Source organism: Macrobrachium nipponense, chromosome 19 (assembly GCF_015104395.2).
Source record: "Macrobrachium nipponense isolate FS-2020 chromosome 19, ASM1510439v2, whole genome shotgun sequence".
Classification (NCBI taxonomy): Eukaryota; Metazoa; Arthropoda; class Malacostraca; order Decapoda; family Palaemonidae; genus Macrobrachium; species Macrobrachium nipponense.
The window spans coordinates 37681972-37689471 of record NC_061088.1 but is presented as its reverse complement, the minus strand read 5'-3'; the positions used below and the strand labels follow the sequence as shown (position 1 = coordinate 37689471).

Sequence of the window (7500 nt, the reverse complement as noted above, 5' to 3'; positions counted from 1 at the left end):
ATTTAAAAGTATTTACTAAATACATTTAGCAAAACTAACCAAACGGTTGTGATGCATAATAATTATTGATTACATAGTCAGGTCCTCTCTCTCTCTCTCTTCTCTCTCTCTCTCTCTCTCTCTCTCTCTCTCTCTCTCTCTCTCACATATTCATTTCATGCCGTAGGGCGTTGGTTAAATTAGGTCATTGGATTTCCGTCCCATTGACCTTCTTTCCGTCTAAAAACCATTAAAAAATATTCCCCATTTTCGTTTTCAAATATCATTATTGATTCCTTCATCTTCCGGTGGTTTCTAAAAAAGACCAATTAAGGCATTTTTACAGTTTTTTTTCTTTTGATAACTGATGTTTTCAAAAACGTTTTTCAAAAGGATTTTTTTTTTCATGTTTTTCAATCACGAGATTTTAAGGGACATCCCGTTAATTTATATATATATATAAATAAGTATAAAATGATAGTATAAGATAATATACAAATAATACTATAACATATTAATATATATATATACATACAATTGCTTGTGTATGTAGATAGATAGATAGAGAGAGAGAGAGAGAGAGAGATTGAATGATTAATACTTCAGTTAGAATATAATGAAATGTTTATGAACATTTCAAAGTATTACACGTACACACACACAGACACACACACACGCGTGTGTGTAATACTTTAAAATCTGAGTAAAGATTTCACGATAGTGTGACAGAAATCAATACACACACACACACACACACACACATATATATATATATATATATATATATATATATATATATATATATATATACACACACACACACATATATATATATATATATATATATATATATATACACATGTGCGTGTGTATGTGTGATGTGTGCATCTCTGTACTTCCATCTGTGTAGCCATGACCGGTTATCACAGTATTTCACAATATGAATTATTTATAGAGCTAAGATCCTTATAATGATCTCATTTATGTTTTCTTGAGATCTTTTTAAAATATCTGCGAGTTGACGCAAAGACTTTCATCTCTTTTTCTTTTTCTTTAGTCATACTTTTTACAGGTGGTATATAATAAAAAAGAAATCTCATTTTTCATTTAATCTTGAGAACCCTTTGAAACTCCCAGTCGACATTATATTGCTACATCTCATCGGTCACTGGAAAGAGAACTTCTTAAACTTCAAACTATTGCAGCTTCGACTTTCCCTTTTTAAGGAAATGACGTATTCACTTTCAAACTGCAATAAGGTTATAAACCGGAGACATCTTATGAATATCTTGATTGAATTTCGCTTTGCATGCGTTCGTAAAAGCTCTTTTGTCAATTTAATGCTTCCCGGAGTGGTTTCGGGGCTCTGCTTTTCTCATAGCCTGTAATGAGGTTCTTTCGTTTGTTTGGATATATGTTTATTTATATTTTTACACACACACACACACACACACACACACACATATATATATATATATATATATATATATATATATATATATTATATATGTATATCTACACACCTACACCCACACACACACGTACACACATTATATATAAGTATTTACTCTATATATATATGCATATATTATGTATATATATATATATATATATATGATATATATATATATATAGTATATGCTTTGTTTTGTAAGTAATAGAAATAACGGTATCTAACTAATAACTTTAAACTGTTTTTTGAGATGAGTCATAACATTAAAGTTTTCTTTACTTATAAGCATTATTTAATCTTCATGTTACAAAACCTGACGCTCCCTGCACCAATAACATGGAAAGTATCTTTCCAATTACATTTGCAGTATTTAACATACCTTTGTTCTCAAATATAAATAATTACCAAGGATTTTTCAATTCGCTTCCAAAGAGAATGAACAAAAATCCTGCTCGTTTAGACAAAAATATTATTTTTTCCTTAATAGGGAGTAATTAATAACCCATCGCTTTGCAAATAGGGAAAAAGGCTTTTTTTCGGAAAAATGAGGAAAAAATAAGATTTTTCTTAATATGACAATATTTAGTGCTAATATTTCACCAAAAAAGGAGTAAATGAATTATGACATTTCCACGAAAATATAATAAAAGAAACGCTTTTTTTTCTTAAATTTGCTGTAGTTGACGCTCGTGCTTCGCAACAGGGAAATAATCTAGACAAAAGTATTTAGCCAAAAGATATGAGAGTTATTTCCATAACTAATCGTACTTAATATTCCCTTTGGGAAAGAATTGAAATATCCTTGTAAATTCTCTATATTAAAGAACAAAGGTATTGAAAAAGAAACCCACAAAATCACTGTGTAACGTGTTTACTTCTAAGTATTTACATTTAAATTTACTCCACACACGAGTACTTTCAGGCCCTATCTGTGGCCCATTTTCAAGAGATGACAACCTACACATCTCTTGAAAATGGGCCACAGATAGGGCCTGAAAGTACTCGAGTGTGGAGTAAAATTAAATGTAAATACTTAGAAGTAAACACGTTACACAGTGATTTTGTGGTGGGTTTCTTTTTCAATCTTCAGAAGAATACTGAAACAAAGGTATATTAAGTATTGCAAATCTAATGAGAAAGGTACTTTCCATGTTATGAATGTAAGGTTGGGCAACAAAAAGAGAAAGAAATGTCCGAATTATCGAATTAGCGAATTATCGAAAAAAACAAAGACACGTTTTATTTCTTGTTCATCTGTTTTCTTTCATTTTGACTAAAGTCAATGATTAGATAATGTTTATAAGTAAAGAAACTGAATGATATGACTCATTTCGAAAAACAGTTTAAATTTAAATGTAAAAAAAAAAAAACAGTTGACGAAACAAGTACTTCAAAGGGGATATTTTCCGCTTGTGTCATCCCAGTGTCGCCTCTCGTGACCCTCCATCGCTCGACCGAGTTTTGAAAAGGGAGTTTGACCTGAGGGTCATGCCTATGCTAATTAGCCTCGTTTCTCACGGAAAACACGCACGATCTTCATGCTCTTGCATGCACGCACCTACACAGACACGTACGCGCAAATACTCGTTCGCACAAACAGCTCGCACATGGTCGCGTAAACTGTCGGTATTTTGTTAGGAAAAATATCGTGATTTCGCGATGCATTGGTACTGCCATGTGTGTGATTGAAACTAGTCGTGTTTGTGTCAGTGTACAAACGTTCTCATTGCAAACACACGCACACAAAACACACTACATATGTACATGTGTGTGTGTGCATGCGTGTAGACAGGTGTTTATTTATATATGAAATGCACTTCCAGAGCAAAAGAAAGACACCGACAGGTAGAATGTTAAAGTAATCTGGCTGGGAAGGTTTACGGGAAAAACGATAAAGAGGAAACTATAAAACATTCTCTTCTGTTTCTCTCATAAGAGGATCTACAAATTATGTAGTTCCGACAAAAGTGCAAATACTTTTCTCTCATCACTTCGAAGCAGCTTTAGTGTATGGAGTCAATTGGTATTTTTATTTCTATGCCGGCCCTGAGGAATATGGCTGTTTTTATAGCTCACGCCATAAAGTTGTTGATGAAATGGACGGCTGCGAATATGTAGGCGGCGCGTATCTATCTATCTATCTGTCTCTGTCTGTCTGCATGCACGGCATATATATGTATATATATATATATATATATATATATATATATATATACATATATATATATATATATATATATATATATATATATAGTATATATATATATATATATATATATATATATATATATTATCAATTCAATATAAATGGACAAAAATTACATAGAACGACGGCTTACCTCAAACTTTTCATTCTAACCAATAATTAGTATGTATATACATACATACATACATACATACATATATATTATATATATATATATATATATATATATACATATATATATATATATATATATATATATATATATATATATATATAGTATATATATATATATAGCCTTTTCACTACGTCTGTGTATACCTTCACATTTTGCGCCCTTGTTATTCACCTTACACCAGATATATTACGAAAACGGTTCAAGTCTAAAACTTCACGTTGCACATCCCCACAGGAGACTTTGTTCAAGAGTCAATCATATTCCAAGTTAAGTATATCTTAGTTTTACCAGACCACTGAGCTGATTAACAGCTCTCCTAGGACTGGCCCGAAGGATTAGATATTTTCACGTGACTAGAAACCAATTGGTTACCTAGAAACGGGACCTATAGCTTATTGGGGGATCCGAACCACATTACATCAAGAAATTAATTTCTATCACCAGAAATAAATTCCTCTGGTTCCGCGTTGGCCGAGCCGAGAATCGAACTTCGGACCACCGAAATGGTAGCAGAGCGCGAAATATATCATATATTCCAAATCAGGCTGCCACGGACACTCCAGTTCTCTTCCAACTCTCTGGCACTTACCCTGCTACCTTTTTCTCTTGACCTAATCAGTGAATTCTCTCTTCTCCCAGTTTATCAGTTTATAGTGAATTCCTCCAGAATAACTGTACATATTCTTGGGAATAAATAGAGGAGTGAATGTTGATATGGATGACGTGAGAGTGAAAAGCATTAGTATGTAGAGTTATTCTAGAGGGATTTGATGGATGACAAACTGGGATATGAGAGAATTCACTAATTAGGTCAAGAGAAAAAGGTAGCAGGGTAAGTGCCAGGGAGTTGGAAGAGAGCTGGAGTGTCCATGGAAGCCAGATTTGGAATATATGATTGACTCTTGAGGAAGTTCTCCTGTATGGATGTGCAACTTGAGCGCCCAAAAATGTTGAATTGTTAGACTTGAACCGTTTTCGTAATATATCTGGTATAAGGTGAATAACAAGGGGGCAAAATGTGAAGGTATACAGAAGTGATAAAAAGGCTAACTCATGAGAAACTATTGGCCAGTGTGATTTGAGATGGGTCCGAAAGAATGCAGACAGTCGGGTTAGCGAGAAATAAGTGTATAACTCGGGAATGTCTGGAGGAAGGAGATGGGGAAGGTTCTAGATGGATGGAACGGTAAATGCATGCGAGAGAAGTCTTCATGTTCACTCGCGCGATTGTATTTATTTTAACTGAATTTTAGTCATCTTTCATAGCTCCTTAAGTCTCTCTCTCTCTCTCTCTTCTCTCTCTCTCTCTCTCTCTCTCTCTCTCTCTCTCTCTAACGATACCAAGGCATACTTAAACATGTCGCAAAATTTTTCGTTTTGTTTATATATTTTTTGAGAAAAAGATTTGAAAAAGATTTAAATCAATAACATTTACCGAAATCTTATATTATAACATACTCAGTAATTCACCCCAGGGATTTTCGAGTCTGATTATTATTATCATAATTATTATTATCATTATTATTAGCCATACCATGTTTATTTATGAAACATGAAAACTATCCCAAGGGGAGGCATGACTGTACTATATAAAGATAAAAATAATAAAAAAAAGAGCATTAATGAATCTATTTTTTTCATGGGAATTGGAAACTTCATTATTCATATGAATGAAGGAACAGAAGCTTCGAGTTTCGAGGCACCGTTGCAATCCTGTTAAGCTAGTGAATGAATCAAAGTCGTGAGGGAAAACTTCCGGTAAAGCAATCGAGTTTGCATTTATGAGAGAGAGAGAGAGAGAGAGAGAGAGAGAGAGAGAGAGAGAGAGAGAGGAGAGAAAGAGAGAGAGAGAAGAGAGGAGAGAGAGGGACAAGTAGTCTGGTGAGAGAGTGAGGGGGAAGAGAAGAGAGAGGAGGAGGAGGAGAGGAAGAGGAGGGGGAGGGGGACAAGTAGTCTGAGTGGAAGGGAGTGAGGAAGAAGAAAGGAGAGAAAAGTTAGATGACGCAATTTATTTATACTTGAAAAAATATTTTTTACAGCATTTATTGATAATTAATTATTGTCAAGGAAAAGATTTTTTAAGTAGTACAGTGATGAAAATATTGTTCTTTGCTATGCGCAGCCCTTCTTTGCCTGCCTCAGTGACCTCATGCGTCTCGTAGCACCCTCTAGGAAACCTCTTCACTCATTTCATTTTCTCGACTACCAGTTTCGGAACTCTCCTCCTGGCTCTCTTTTCCCTGGCACTTATATATAGGCTTTCAGCCTTCCTGAGGCAGTTCTGTCACGTCCCTGGAGGTTGAATCCCACTTTTTAACTTCCTCGCTCTTTTCTTTGTTTTCTACTCTATAAGGTTATTGGGTTGCCCGTCCCGGCGGCCTCTGGACCCAAAAATATAAAACCTTGAAGAACTGTGTCCTTGAAATTGGCTAGGTTTTCATTTTAGTAAATTGCTGTAATCTCTCTCTCTCTCTCTCTCTCTCTCTCTCTCTCTCTCTCTCTCTCTCCTTTTCCTCTTTTGCTCTCCTCTGATGTCATATTTCTAATTTTGGATCCCTTATCTCTCCCTTTAGTCATCTCGAATGAATTTTGTTCGTCTCCCCATCTACTGCGAGTGTTTACTTTTAGTAACTGATGTTGCTCAAGCATTGTGTTTTCTTTATTATCTATATATTGTATATATGTATGCATGTATATATATATATTTAATATATATAGATAATATAAATATATTAATAATCATTATATAATATTATTTATATATTGCATCAAAAGTGCCTTGTAACTTGAGGGGTTGGAATCAGAAGAATTTCATCAATTAATCCAGGAAGTGAGGTTGCTCACCATTGCAGTGCAGCATGGATGTTTAAGGGGCTTATTTTCCAACGGCTTGAGCGTTTTCTTGGTAGCCACCCATCCAATGACTGACCAGACTAAACGAAATCAATAATAATCGTTATAATAACTGATATATATAGTATATATATATATATATATATATATATATATATATATATATACATATATGAATTATATAATATCGAACTACAAATGTCCTTTAATATCTAATTCGCTCCACCTCGGAATTAATATATTTTCATATATGTTTAACCGAGGGGGAATTTATTAAGCGATAATAGAATTAGCGATCGACAGGCGCTAACCATCGACCTCTCAATTCCAGGCCTGGCAGTGAAGCCCAAGACCACCCCGCCACCACGCAAGAGATATAAGTTCATGCCGCCTCCCACCTCATATACTTACCGTGAATCACGGTAATGTGATAGTCTTATATGAATTATATATATATTATATATATATATATATATATATATATATATATATATATATATATAATATATATATATATAATATAGTGATAATTAACTTAGAGCGTTATTTGATGATATTTTTATAATTGAAACCAGTTTACTAACCATTTCAGACCAGATGTGGCGTCGTTATTCGGGAATATCTTCAAGGCTGTTAGTCGGACAGTGATGACATTCTAACACAATGTAATTTATAATGTTAAGTTGTAGTCCGTCAGAACCCCCAACACCTGAGCAAAGGTTCAGATAAGTTCACTTACCCCCTCCCCTTCATCAGTTCCCTCCTTCCCCCACCAACAATCTCCCCCCATCCCCTCGCACGCCCATCCTCCTATCACCTCCACACCCCTCCCAC

General features: G+C 34.3%; 1 protein-coding gene and 1 long non-coding RNA gene across 4 annotated transcripts in view; one reads left to right on the top strand and one right to left on the bottom strand.

Moving 5' to 3' along the window:
• LOC135216268 (serine/arginine repetitive matrix protein 2-like) overlaps nt 1-7500 on the bottom strand; it is a 350391-nt gene that overhangs the window by 120175 nt on the left and 222716 nt on the right. The window lies entirely within an intron of this gene.
• The window catches only part of LOC135216289 (uncharacterized), a 196890-nt gene that overhangs the window by 98573 nt on the left and 90817 nt on the right, over nt 1-7500 (top strand). The window contains exon 2 of the long non-coding RNA XR_010314848.1: nt 6998-7088. This is a non-coding gene — a long non-coding RNA (uncharacterized LOC135216289). The remainder of the gene's footprint in view (nt 1-6997; nt 7089-7500) is intronic.